General features: G+C 54.2%; 1 long non-coding RNA gene across 2 annotated transcripts; it reads right to left on the bottom strand.

Moving 5' to 3' along the window:
- Nucleotides 1-1,370: 1,370 nt before the first annotated feature.
- LOC121026700 (uncharacterized) lies at nucleotides 1,371-8,731 on the bottom strand. 2 transcript variants are annotated; one of them, XR_005788418.1, is made up of 3 exons: nucleotides 8,410-8,731; nucleotides 7,393-8,143; nucleotides 1,371-1,412 (listed from the first exon to the last, which is right to left on the bottom strand). It is a non-coding gene; the product is annotated as an uncharacterized LOC121026700 (long non-coding RNA). The 2 variants fall into 2 exon arrangements; XR_005788417.1 differs by lacking the exon at nucleotides 1,371-1,412 and adding an exon at nucleotides 6,558-7,171 and having other exon boundaries at nucleotides 8,410-8,730.
- Between the last annotated feature and the right edge of the window lie 5,630 nt (nucleotides 8,732-14,361).

Genomic DNA, 14,361 nt, shown 5'->3' with positions numbered 1-14,361 from the left:
CCCCTGGGGCTAACAACTGCTCCAGGAATAACGTCCCCGTTAGCATTCAATTAAACCTTTCTCAGATGTATTTGCGCCGAACAGCCGTCTTCAGGGGGGCCTGGATCCCCGTCGTTTGTGGGTGTCGATCGGGCCTCCACCACATGATGGGAGTCAGGCCCGCTCTGCTCCCTCCCGGTCTGAGCCTCATTCTCTGTGACCAGATGTGCCCTCGGGCCTGGTGGGCCACCTCTGTTGGGGGCCTAACGCAGAGCTTGCTGGGGTTTGGGTGGCTTTAATCAGAATGGTCCAGGCACCTGGCTGTGTTGGGAGGAAAAGTCCTCCTTCCTTTTGAATGAGCCACGAAACGGGCCCTGGGATGCACCTCCGGGGTGAAGGGGACGGCGGGGCCTGGCCCCGGGTCATTTGGCAAGGTGTCAGCAGACGGGGCACCAGCGGGACGTGGGGCTGGGGGACACCCTGCCACAGTGTGCAGTAGGTGAGCCAGTGTCCCCAGGCTCCCCGAAGCCGAGAGGCGGGAAGGGAAGAGTCTGGAGCCGGCGGGACGCGCGACACCCACACGCTAACGGGCCCCCACCTGGGGGGCCCGAGAACCAGAGCCGAGTTCCCAGGCCTCCCAGCAGGGAACAGGTGCGGACCCTGGCGCAGAGCAGCTCCCGTCTACACCCTGGCCTCTGACCGATCTTCTCCAAGTGAGTGGGGAGTTCCTGGTCAGACGGGCTGCTGGGGCCCAGACGGCTCTGGGTCGGGCAGGGACTTGGTTTCTTCTGGTATCTTCTTAACATTCAAACTATGAATGTACTGAGATTCCCAGAACATTCAGTATCTCCAAACGCTATTCCCCTCCCTAAAATCCTTTAAAACCTTTCCATTGTCCTAGGGCATCCTGACTCACCCCCAGCCTACTGTGCCCAAGCCTGTCTGGCCCTGCCTCCTCTCTAGCACCAGGTTCCTGCCTACTGGCCTTATCACATTTCCTCAAACAGAACAGACTCAGCCCAGTTCAGAGCCTCTGCACTTGCGCTTTGCAGATCTCCCTATTTAGGAGTCCTAGCCAATGCAATAACACAAGAAAGTGAAATTAATATACAGATTTTTTAAAGGAAATAAAACTGTCTTTGTCTGCAAATACATGATTGTCTACATAGATAATCTGAAAGAATCAACAACAACAACAACAAAAAAACCTGTTGCAACTAATAAGCAATTACAGGACATAAGATTGATATTAAAATGTCAATCGCGTTTCTATATATCAGCAATGAACAAATGGAATTTAAAATTAAAAATTCAATTCCAGGGGGTGTCTGGATGGCTCAGTTGGTGAAGCATCTGACTCGACCTCAGCTCAGGTCTTTATCTCACAGTCACGAGTTCAAGCCCCACATCAGGCTCCGTGCTGGGCGTGAAACCTACTTAAAAAAACAATTTTTTTTTGAAGCTTGATTTCATTTACATTTGCACCAAAAATAAATGAAATAATTAGGTATAAATCTTACAAAGTATCCACAAGTCTATATGAGGAAAACTATAACACTGAGGAAGGACATCAAAGAATTAAATACAAGAAGAGATATTTCATGCTCGTGGATAAGACGACTCAACATCATTAAGATGTCAGTTCTTTCCAACTTGACCTATAGATTCCATGCAAACCCAATCAAAATCCCAGGGTTATTTTGGGGATATCAACAAACCGATTCTGAAGTTTTTATGGAGGAGGCAAAAGACCCAGCATTGCCAATATGGTGTTGAAAGAGAACATAATTGAAGGGCTGGCATTACTCAACTTCAAGATGTACTAGAAACCTACAGTAATCAAGAATAATAGACAAATAGATCAATGGAAGACAGCGCCCATCCTTCCTCACCCCACTCACCTCCAGCCTGTGGGATGTTCCTTTGTTCCAGGAACACAGTGTATATCCTCCTCACCTCCAGGCTTTGGCACATGCTATTCCCTTGCCTGAAACACTCTTCCCCATCCTTCACCTGCAGTCACCTAGCTAATTCCTACTCCTCCTTGCTGTCTTCCCTTCAATATGCTTTCCCTCCATTCCCAGCCCCTAAGCCCGAGGCCTTGTCCCCCAACCCCAGGAAAAATGCTAGGCTTTCCCAGAACCCAATTTTCCCTTCACTGCCTTGTGCACACTCTCAAATTGTTGGAGGGTCATTTGTATTTATTCTTTGAATGGCTGGTGTCCCCTTCTAGGCTGGAATCTTCATGAAGGCAAGGAATGAATGCACGTCTATTCCCCAGGATGTTGTCTGTTAACAAATACTGATGGGCTGGCAGATGGATCCGTAAATAATTTTGGCCTCTGTGTCCCTGTGCTGGAATCAATCTGTGTGGGTTTGTTTAGCCATGTTACCCGAGCCGATTTCCCTTTGTCAAGGTGTCTGCAGGTTTAGTTAAATGACAGTCCCTGTGGAGGATGGAGAAGCTCCCAGCTGCTTCCCCTTGTTGAGAATAAGAAGTTCATACGAAAATACCATCACAAGTCCTAGGCAGTCTGCACTCAGGGACGCATGGGTGCTGCAGAGAACTGGGGGAAGGCAGTCAAGGGACCCGCACCCCAACCCCCCATCGCCTTTCTCCATAGCACGTGGAACCCTCTAAGGTACTAAATAATGTGCGTAGTTATTTGTCTCCTATTTGTCTCTCTTGATTGAAATATAAGCTGCATGTGAACAGGTGTTTTGTTGATTTCATAGCTGTATCCGGAGTGCTGAGAACAGTGTGCGATATTCTAGTGCTTGATAAATATTTATTCAATGAATGAACAGTCAATTAATGAATGAAATGCACCACACAGTGAAATGCAGCATTTGTTCACCTGCTACACATCCGTCATCACCGCCGTGAAAAAGGCAAAGGCTCTTTCTTCTGTATTGTCCCCAACCCTGGGGGCACTAGAGTGAGCAAAGGAGGAAGGAGGGTAGAAAGGGTAGAGAGGCTAGTGCCCCTCCCCGCTAAGGACCCTAAACATTAACCACACCTGAGTAGAAGGGATTAGACTTGAGAGATGCAAAGAAACTGAGTCCTGGTGACCTTTCCTTAAGCCCCTGGATACAGCAATACCTGAAGCCAGATCGTTTCTTGCATTAGTTTTCTACTGTTACATCAGTTTACCACACACTCCATACATTCCATACAACCCCTATTTTTTGGATCACAATTCTATAGGTCAGAAGTTCAGCGCAGCATGACTAGGTTCTCAGCTCTGGGTACCGCAAAGCTGAAATCAAGGTGTTGAGTTCTTACCTGAAGGCTCTTCAAGCCGACAACACAGTGAATCTGAGTCTCCAACATCCCCTGTCTTGGAGCCCTAAACTCAGATTTAAAGGGCTGGAGTCATTAACTCACGTCCACCTGCGTGATCTCCCTTTCGATTAACACAAGGCCAACTAATTAGTGACCCGATCTAAACTTGCACGATCCCTTCCGTCACATAACACCACAGAACCACAGAAATAGTATCTCAGTAAATTTACGGACTCAAGAAGAGGTGACACCAGGCTCACTGGGGGTCACCCAGAATTCCGCTCACCACACGTCGGACGCCTCGGTGAGATGAGACCTTCCATACCATTGAATTGTTCACTTTAAAGGGGCGAATTTCTATTTCAACACGTTACGATGAAGCCAAAAAAAGAAAAAAAAAAAAAAAGGAAAAAGAGCCTTGATGAAACAGAAGACCAAGAAACCCAAAGATCAACACGGCTTGGGAAGGCGGGCTTGTCTGCACTATGTCTGCGTGAAGCGGAGCCTTAAGCGCGGACGCCCTTCCTGGACAACTGCACAGGCACAACAGCTCCGCGGGGAGGGGGAGGGGAGCTAATCTAATTATGGTTGAAATTTCTCATATTCCCGGCCGTCAACCGGACGCACCGCTTATGAAAACTCTTGCTCACAACCGCCTATAATTTGATAGGTTTGTGAAAGAGAAATCCTTCTGCACTTCCTCCCACGAAAGGAAACTTAATGGTTTATGGTGAGCGTTACAAATCAGTTCTTATCTCAAAGGGAAACACGCTGCGGCTGTAAGAGCCAGAGGCCATCCCTCTCCCTGGAGCACTTTCCAAAGAGACCATTTATTACAAAGTAATTTGTAGATCCCTCTGATAGGGGGACAGCTTAATCCATGGCGCCCCTCGGCTAGGGAGGTGTGTGTGTTGACGACCAGGGGGTGTCACCGAGACCCGCACGGTCCCGAGGGCTCCGAGGCGGCCAAGCTTGAGGCCCGTGCTCACCTGGCGTCCTTCTCACATGACGGTCCCACACACTCGCAGGAGTGACCTCCAGCAGCTACGTGACTTGGGCTCGGGTCCAGGGCTGCCCGGATGAGGACAGGGCACCTGACCTAATCAGGGCCAAGAAGAACGTGCCAAATGTCACTGCACTCAGGAGACCGAGATTGAGCAGCTAAATGGCCCGAGAGGACAGGGTGGCCACCTGGGATTGGGACCACGTGCCTTCCCAAGCCTGGGCCCCGCCTCCTACCTGCCACTTCCCGCACGTGTCCCGGGTCCTGGCCGCACACTCTCCCCTAAGTCCAGCCCTCTGACCGGGTGTCTGCCCTGCACGACCAGAAGTTACCTTATACACTTGCACAAACCCTGTTTTGTTTCGTCCCCCGAGACAAGATCTCAGAGTTTCGAAAAAGGGATCCAGCTAAGCGCTGGCACCAGAGGGTTAGCCTTTCCTCCGGCAGCAGGAGAGTGGGAGCCAAGGGACATCGTCTCCGACGCCACCAGGCGGGCCAAGGTCCAGACAAGGTCCGCGGCGGTGACTGACGGAGACCCACCTGGGTGACGTGAGCCCAGCGGGCTTTGTCCACAGCATCTCAAGCCCCACAGACCGAGCGCTCGGGACACCAGGCAGGAACCACAGGGGCCGTGGGGCCAAGAGATGGCATGTTACACGCGGAACCGGGGGACCTGGATGACGCCCCGGGACAAGTGACCTCCCTCCACTCGACCTCCTTTCCTTCCCTGGCTCAAAACCAAGTCCCAGGAAACAGCATGTGACAGGCCAGCCCTAGACCAGTGCCCAGCGCCCAGACAGCAGGGTAGGAGAGGGAGGCCTCGCCCCTCTGCTTTCCGGGTGGAAAGCGTCCCTGGGAATCGCCCTCAACCCTCCCACCCGGGGAGGGAGGCTCCCAGAAGGAAGCCGGGCAGCTCCAGAGAGGGGAAGTGGGTACCGGGGAGCCACAAATGGCTCCTGTCCCCTACCCATCACCTGGGATGCGACCACCGTGAGCCTTGCATGCCGGACTCATGACTCTCAGCTTCCCTCCAGGGGCAGGCGGGGTCAGGGGACCCGTGATGGCTCCTCGTGGAAAAGGCAGCTCTCTGGACTCAATTCCGGCAGAAGCCATGCTGGGCTGTACTCACGGGATTATTTAGTTTTACAACGAATGTTTACAACTCTTACAATAAAACTGATTTTCATTTAGGGGAAAAAAAGCCAGTTTCTGAAAGTGGCAAACCAGAAGCTGAGGCCGCTGGGCTCAAACTCCTCCGGTTGGTCGTCTGCCCGCTTTCTGTCCTCACCGCGGCCCCAGCGCTGTGGTCGGTTCCCGGGGGGGGTCAGACGGCGGCTCCCCAGAAACACCGCCTGCAGGCGCCTGGCCGGGCTCTCCAGTTACCGCGGCCCGTCCCTTAAACCGCCCGCAGCCCGACCGGATCAGGAACCAGCGATGCGGCCCCTGCCTGCGTAGACGCGGCCGACACGCGCCCACGTCTGGCTGCCCGCACTTCTCGAAACAGGGTCATCCGGCCGGTTCCCTTTCACCGCAGTGGCCTCTTGCCTTGGGCCCGTCGAGCCGTGTGCCCAGCAGCACGTTCGGGGGGCCTGTCACCCCTTCCCGGAAGAGCGGCCCCAAGGCCCCAGGCGCGGTCATGCGGGTGCCCTCCGCACGTCTGCGGGGGCGCGTTCCCACCAGGGCGCGAGTGGTGCCCCCCCGAGGTGGGCACGGGCCTGCACCGGCCGCCTCGCCCTGGGCCCCAGGAAACCCTCGCCCGTCCTGCAACGTCGGCTCAGGCCCCTCGGAGACCTCCCATCCCGGCCTCACCCCTGCCGTCCCGGAGATCTCTGCGCAGAGCGGGCTGTGCTTCCGGCCGGGGTTTCCGGGGACCCCCCTCCAGCCCGTCCCCCTGCCCCCGTCCCGGGGCCTGGGGAGGGGGCACCCCCCCCCCCCCCCCCCCCCCGGAGGACAGGGACGCTCTCCAGGCAGAGCCGCGGCCAACGGCCCGCGCATTTTGGGATCCGCACAGGCCTCTCTCAAGCCGGCGGCCACACCTGACCTTCCTCCTAGTCGGTCAGCGGCAGACGACGCTGCCTTCGTCGCATCTCAGACACGCGATGAGGTGCATCACCGCTCACGTGTCACTACGCGGGGAAACACTGACAGTTCAATTAGGAGGCGATGGCCGGGGTCCCATCGATGACACGACACCACGAGGTCAGAGGGACGTCAGCACGCAAAAGGGGGCATCTCCGGGCCCGGAGAATCGGTGTTCTTTCCGCTTTATAGATCCAGAAACCGATTCCGAGGGGGTTCCCGTCTGTTCACACACACCCGGCGGGCCACAGGTCAAGCCTGGGCTGTGACCTCTGCCCCCTGGCGACCGTCCCCAGTCTGGGGTGGGCGGGAGGCGTGCTGCCCATCCCCCTCCCGGGAAGGCCTTGCTGCCCAGTGTGGGACGTGGGCCCCGCAGACAGCCTCCCAAAGAGCCCTGAAGGACGGGTCCACGCGTTTCGCCAGTGGTGGCGGTTTCAGGCTGGGGGTACTGGTTGCCCTTTAAAACTGGCCTGGGATCCATGGAAGAACCGGGGATGTGCTGAGGGACTGGAGAAAAGGCAGCAGCCGGGAAAGCGTCTCCCCAGGTGAGGGAACTGGCTGGGAGCGGAGGGGAGAGGCGGGGAGAGAGGAGGACAAAGACCATCCCTCCACCCTCCACCCCGGGAGGCAAGACGCGAGGAGGTGAGAGGCTGCAGCTGAGGGGAGACCGGAGGGTCGGCTCCGCATTTGCCACAAACCCTCGTGTCAAGAAGCACGTCATTCTTGCCCAGCCAAGGTGGTTTTGTGGCCACACTGGTTTGCACAGTTGTTCATTCCGTAGATACTTACAGAGGCAAACCGGGGGCTACTCGCTCTTTCGAGTGCTCGAGATAGAGTGGGGAGACAAAGCGTCAAATTTCTTCCCTCGGAGCTTACTTTTTGGAGGAGGGAGATTAGAAACTAAAGAAAAAGAGTGAAAGGACCTCGTACCAGACGCAGGTTACACGCCCCATCCGATTTTCCCAGCCCCACCTGTCTCCCGCCACGGAAACTGATTCCCTGCAGGGCCACGGGATCCCAAGTGCTCTGACCGCCTCCTACTCACCCCGTTGGCGAGGGAGGGGTCCCCCACCCCAAACAGGAACTTTTGGTAAGTTGAAGGTTTGCTGTTCCATCAGAGGCTGTGAGTCCCGCACAAGTCCCTCGCGACCTCAAGGCGTCACTCTCCCCGGGACCCATCTCAGGATGTCCTGAGACGGACGTGGTCTTCTCGGAACCCCAGCGGAAGCGGGGTCTCGTCCGTCCCGCAGGGTCCTTTATCCTGCCCTGGGCAGCACCAAGGGATGTCAGAGGGGTGCGCGGTTACAAATGAGGGGACTGAAGCCCAGGAGGAAAGACGACCTGCGCAGCCCTCACGTGGTGGCAGAGCTGGGACCTGAACACTTGCCTCTGGTCAAGGAACGTCAGAGGTGCTGTGACAGGTCCTCTGGATGCTGGCGTGAACGTTGAGGCTCATTCACGACAACACAGGATGCGAAACCTTTGGCAGAATCTGCAAGCCGTGCCTGCATGACTGGGATGCTTTTCCTGTTGGGATGTTGGTTTGGTTTTTTTGTTTTTTAATTAAGCTCCACACCCAGCATGGGGCTTGAACCCACGACCCCGAGATCAAGAGTCTCCACACACCGAGCCGGCCAGGCGCCCTGACTGCCAGGCTTTGAATAAAAGTCTGTCCAACCCAAGTTATCTGGGACATCGACCCCGCTTTCCCTTCCCCAGCCTGTGCTGGTTCTCCCGAATACTTGAACCTGAATTCATAGCTTGCATCCGGGCCTCCGGTTTCTTACTTCCGCCTGCTGGGAGGAGGGCAAATGAGGGGACATTTAATAACCTGTTTCCACTCTCTGCTCGCATGATATTAATTCGAGTATACAGGATCTTTCGTGCTTCGCCAACACAAAGACGCAATTTCATACGTGAATGAGTCAGTGTCGAATGGGAGGGGGAGGTGGGAGGGAGGCCGTGTTTTCTTGACTCCTCTCAAAGGGTTTCTTATTTCATATCGATACAGATCAGGGACCGTGGATTATGCCGACAAGCTCATAAAGTGGTTACTACTCACCAACAGGGCCAAGGTCTTGTTTCCTTGACGAGTTGTTGATGGCGATTGCAGAGGATGTCCGTGAACTTGAAATTGCCTCGGTTCCCCACCAGAGACCTTGAACTTGAGCCCTTCCTCCTCCACACAGAGGTACAAATGACACTCATGGTGTGCTCATTGTCGAGGGACATGGAGAAGAGCAATTAGACTGAGTCGTAGGAGAGGGAAGGACGCATCGCTAATTGGAGCGCATTACAGGCTTCGAGAAGCTGACGCGGTATAAACAGCAAAGCCCCACACGTGACAGGCAGAGATGAACGTATTTGGAGCCAGAGGTCATTAACACGGACAACTGACGGGCTCTGTGACCCGGAGGGGGAGGGAAACTCACTCTGCCATGCAACAGTATGTAAACATGGAATTGTATTATTTTTCACAAGCCATTATCTTCACACGATGATTTCAGGGATCCTTCAAGGAGGATAATTGATCACCTGACAAAGAACTTGTAGCATTTCTTTCTCACATTAGAAGAGGGAAACACCAACCATCCAGCTCTTTTGAGCAGAGAAGGACCATTTTTCAGAGGAAACACTGCAAACTTTGTAACAACGGGAGCCCAGGGAAACACAAACGCGTCTCGCCTTCTTGACGAATAAGATTTAATTGGGAGCCTCCTCGTGCCGGGAAACAAAGGTTCACCCGTGCGTCGCAGGGAGAAGCCACAGGCCAAGCGTGAGTCTCGTTGAAATACAGCCACACGTTGGCCTCTTCATTATTCATAAACGACCCTGTGACGGAACTTCACCGCTCCCCCGATTTGCAGTTAATTCTCTGTCTTTGCTCCCAATGCTGCTTGTGCTTCGTAATGACATCGTCCGTTCACCCCTCAGCGGGCGCAGATGGAACACAGAGGCCTGGGGTTACCCCCTCGAGGAATTTTCATAATGTTCACATGTCGCGGGGGTACCCGCGAGCGCTGAGGTTGCTGGCCCAGAGATGCGCCCGTGTCTCCGGGGCCCCGCGCCAACCACAGCCGGGCGGGCTCCGAACTCCCGGCCCCGCGGTGCTCGCCACTCAAGGCCCCCGAGGCCGCTACTGCCGTTCGGAACCCGACCCCCCTGTGACTCCGGACGCGTCCTGAGGCTTCTGCGCGAAGCCCTGCGCCCGACTTGGCCCAGAACAAGGCCCCGCTGCTGACTGAGCCCAGGCCCCTGCCGCCCACGCCGGGCTTCCTTGCTCAGCATTTCCTGACCCTCTGCACTGGTTTCCTCTGAGACGTGACCAAGGCCCTAAAACAGAGGTCCACCGTCCCACCCAGGCTCTTAGCCGGGAAACAGGCTGTGACAGGCAACGAGGAGGAAAACGAGAGGCCCAGACCAGCAAAGATCCCTTTACAAATGGGAACATCCAAAAAGGCCAGTGTGATCCCAGTCATACCCCGGCTTCAAACCTTCCAGACGGCCCTCAGCCCTCAGGATGGAGCCCAAACTCCCACGGGACCCGCCCCTCACCAGACCCACCACCCACCGCTCACAGTGTCCCCCTGGTCCCGGCCACACTGGCCTCTCCTCTGGCCTTAGACACACCACGCTCCTGGCACCTGAGGGCCTTTGCACATGCTGTTGCCTCCTCCTGGAGGATCTACCCCAAGCCCTCACCTAGTTACCTGCAGCCCACCTGTCAGGTCTCAGAAGAAACAGCACCTCCTTGGAGGCTCTGCTATGTTTCTCATCAGCCCCCAGCTCGTCCCAGGGCCCAGGTCTGGTCCCCAAAGCCCCTCTCATGATGCCATGTGTCTTTCTTTCCCAGCAAGGACCACCTATAATAACATGAGGTCTTTATTATGTGAGGATGATCCAAATAGATAAAAAGGCGACTTTAGGCGAATCCAGTTAATTTGGGTACCAAAGTTCCACAGCAAATATTTGTGATGTATCTACAACATTTACCTGGGATTTACTGCAGGCCAGATCTGTTCTCAGTACTCTACGTATATTAAAGCAGTCAATCCTCCACACCATAGATACTGTTATTATTATTCCCATTTTACAGATGGGGACGCTGAGGCACAGGAAGTTTTCCCCACTGGCAACTGGCAGGGGAGTTCCTGTTCTCAACCACCTCTTCTGAGCAAAGGCTTTATCTAGAAAAATGAAACTGAACTTGATGGAAAAATAAATTTTAATCTCATAGGTGACAACTCCCAGGTGATGGCGGGAAATGCACCCTAATTCTCAGAGTAATCCAAAAGAATCAAGCACCGCTTCCATGACATTTCCGATACAAGTGCAGGGCGTCCACTGCCCTTCCCTCCAGGTTCGACTTCCACGCTGATCAAAGGAGAGTCGGGGCCTCTGGAACCTCCCCAGGGCCTCGCCTGTCCCTGGGGGTCGGTTCTCCCCCGGACAGCCCGCCCCCTCCTCTGCGCCAGGGCTTCTCCTCTCTGGTGTTAAGGGCCTGAATCTGCCAGATCCTCCTTGTCTGTGACCTCGTGGGTGAGGGTCGCCCGCGGCCATGTGGTGAGGTGGGCCAGCCCACCAGGGCCCCCTGGTGCCCCCACCGTGTCATCTGCCATGAGACCCCTGGAGGGGACCCGCCTGGTCACTCGCACCCATGCGTCGCAGAGGACGGCCAGCTCTCACAGCCTGCTGTGGAATGTTCAGGAATTTCACCACCTGGTCGCTGGGGATCAGCCGGCAGGAGGATTCACCCCTCGGAAACCAGCAACTGCTACAAACCAGGGCGATTTTCCCCTGGAGCCCGGGTTGACCAGCAGCCCCTGCGGTCACATCTCTGGCACAGCCCTGACCTTGGGGTGGAAACCACGTCATCAGAGTTGGGCTCGCCTTCCGCGTCCAGACCCCAGCTTTCCCCGGGGCAGGGGTCGTGAGCCCCGAAACTGCTCTGCTGAGACCCCTCCTCTCCCAGCACCTTCCTGCGGGAAGGACAGAAACAGGTCTGGGAAGGGCGCCTGGCCCTCGACCCTGCAGTGACAATCATTTCAGCTGCTTTCCATAAATCAAGAAATCTTCCGTTTTAATTCGTTCATCAAAGATATTTTTCCTTTCCGAGACGTTGACTTGGTTCCTTTTTTTAGTTTCTTTGTCCGCGTGGCAAGTAAACAGCCAACTGCCTGAATGGGGAGCGTGGTTAGTGGAGATGCCTTAATTGGCTAATTTGCTTAATCTCTACGAGGGAGCGCAATCAGAAGGCATCTCAGCAAAAGTGTCCTTTCCTGCCCGGGCTGGCTGCGGGGCCTGCAGGGGGGCGGGCAGGGGAGGGGGCCCATGCCCCACCCGCTCACCCGGACTAGAATCCCCGAATTTTCACACGCCAGCCAGCCGCACAAGGCGGGAGCCTGCGTGCCAGCCGAGAGGCTGAGGACCACTTCAGATGGAGGAGGAAGCCCCTTAGTTTCTGCCAGTGGGAAGGCAGGGGGAGGGCTGTGGATCCCTGGGGAGCTCAGGCCAGGGTCAGAGCTGCACCCGCACCAGCCCCGCCCACCCCCTCAGGCCTCACCCCGCAGGCCACGCCCCCGGGGCCCCCCTCCCTGTGGGGCTTCCTACCGAGGGGTACCAGGCACAGGGGGAGGGAACCCGCTCCCCTGGACTGTCCCTCCGGGCCAGGGCGGAGCTGAGGTGAGAGGTCCAGATGGCCTTTCCAGGTTCAGCATCAAGGACACAGCCCCTCCCGCTCCCAAGCTCTCTCTGAAAAGCAGGTAAACCATGGTCAAGATGTTCACAATCTATGTTCACGTAGATTTTGACCCTGTCTCCTTATGACTAATTGGTTTCGTCACATTCCTTCCCTTGCAACTTCATCCGAGATGACAGGTTCTTACTAGGGACAGGCTTTTGACCTCTCTCAGCCCTGATTTTCCCGTCTTTTTCGGGTTGCTGTTCCAATCGGACAAATGATGGAGGAGGAGGTACCCAACGCAGAGCCCAGTTCAGATATTTGATTAACAAATTCCTTCAGTCCGTCACTGCCCTGCCTCCTCTCCTCACTAGCTCTTTCTCTTGAATAAGAGAGAGGAGTTCTTAAAATCTGTCTAGATTTTGCACTTTGGAGGTAAAGAAAAAAATAATAGTAATAATAATCCCTGGCCGGTTCCTTATGTCACAGCTTGAGAAGCAGCCATAGGATATTTTCTCAGGGCAGGCTGAGAGTCTGGTGGCCCACAGTCCTGACCACAATTCCTGTCCCTTCTGAATTTGTTTTTCTTTGTTTCATTTTATTTTTCCCAACATTCTTTTTTTAATGTCAAGCTTAACTGTAAGTTCAGAGTATCACAGGGACACAGCAAACATCCACTTACTCATCATTCAGATTCTCCAGCTGAAAACCCCAGGTCAGGCTGCCCATGGGTCATCTCTCTCTCCACGGGCACCGTTGTGTGTGTGTGTGTGTGTGTGTGTGTGTGTGTTCACGTGTGTGTAGTTTTTCTTCTCCAACTAAGCCATTTGAGATGATGGTGTAAAGACCATGAGATTTCATTTCTAAACACTGCAGAATTGTACCACCCAAGGAAAAAGGCCTCTTCCTACGTAATATCAGTACCGTTGTCCCATCCAAGATAGTTAATGTTGATGCAGCAGTATAATCTAACATACGGTCGGAATTTTGTGCTTTTCCTTCAGGATCATGCATTGCCTTTAGTTGCCATGATTCTTTCATTCTCCTTTTTTTTTTTTAATGTTTATTTATTTTTGAGAGACAGAGTGAAAGCAGGGGAGGGGCACAGAGAGAGAGAGAGAGAGAGACAGAATCTGAAGCAGGCTCCAGGCTGTGAGCTGTCAGCACAGAGCTCAATGTGGGGCTCGAACTCATGACACGTGAGATCGTGACCTGAGCTGAAGTCAGATGCTTAACTGACTGAGCTATCCAGGGGCCCCTCTTTCTCCTTAATATAGAGCATTGTGCCATCACTTTGTATCTTAGGATATTGACCTCTTTTAAAGATTCCAGGCAGCTGTTTAATACTAGAAAGCCAGGAAGTACTCAAAGGTGATGGAAACAGGTCGAAAGGAATCAGAAGCTATGGGAAAAGAGCTTCTATTAGACAAAAGTAAAAATATTTGAATATAAAAAAGTGCACAGAGATATGAACACACTGAATCTTTTTTAAAAGAATCCATGAGTTCCTAGTGATACTAAAAGATTATTGGGGTCAAAGACAATTCTTTCTGAATAATGCCAGCTGATTGGTATACAGAATTTTGAAACTTGTTGAGGCCCATCAGTGAACACCAAAACCACGGGGGGAAGCCATTTTGGGGAACACAGGATCCCAGAGTCTCACCCCACCCAGTGCTACTTAGCAGTTACAAAGGGGAAAGGATCCTTAAAGCAGAGAAATCTGGTGAATGCCACCTCAACCAAGGACCCTAACCAGATATCCTGTCGATGGATGAACACACGTTGTCGACTCCCTTCCTGCCCTGGGTGGGGAAGAAGCCCCATCCACAGCAATCCTGGCCACAGTGGTCGGCTGAATCTATGAGGACACGGTCACACTCACCCAGAAGGTGGGGCGTCCTGCAAACCAGCCTTGTCTCCTCTGACCTCACCCGGGGGTCAGCACAGACACTCCTTCTTTGAGCTCTGCCCTGTGCCCAGCCCTGGTCTGGTCCCGGAAATGCACAAAAGGAACCTTGGCCTTCAAACATGGAGTCAAAGCTCCGGAGTCTGTGTCCGTGGGGTCTTGGGCATTTGGACCATCTCCGGATGTTTTCCAGATGATCGCAACTTCTCCATCGGAGGGATAATACATATATTTGTTGCTTCCTTCTCCTGAGCAAACCAGGCGCTCTGGTTCCAGAAAAAGACGGTCACTAGAGAGGCGCACTCGGGAGCAATCTGCGGGCTCCTGGTGGTCCCATCAAGCGAGACAGCCGGGTAATTGGGACGATGACCGCCACGGCTGCCGTCAGGATCCGTGGCGGCAACGCCATCCAAGGGCATCTCTCA

The sequence above is a fragment of the Herpailurus yagouaroundi genome, unplaced genomic scaffold (genome assembly GCF_014898765.1).
Source record: "Herpailurus yagouaroundi ecotype Mexico unplaced genomic scaffold, PumYag 151672, whole genome shotgun sequence".
NCBI classification, from domain to species: domain Eukaryota; kingdom Metazoa; phylum Chordata; class Mammalia; order Carnivora; family Felidae; genus Herpailurus; species Herpailurus yagouaroundi.
The sequence above is the reverse complement of the archived record's forward strand: the minus strand, read 5'-3'. Positions and strand labels throughout refer to the sequence as shown.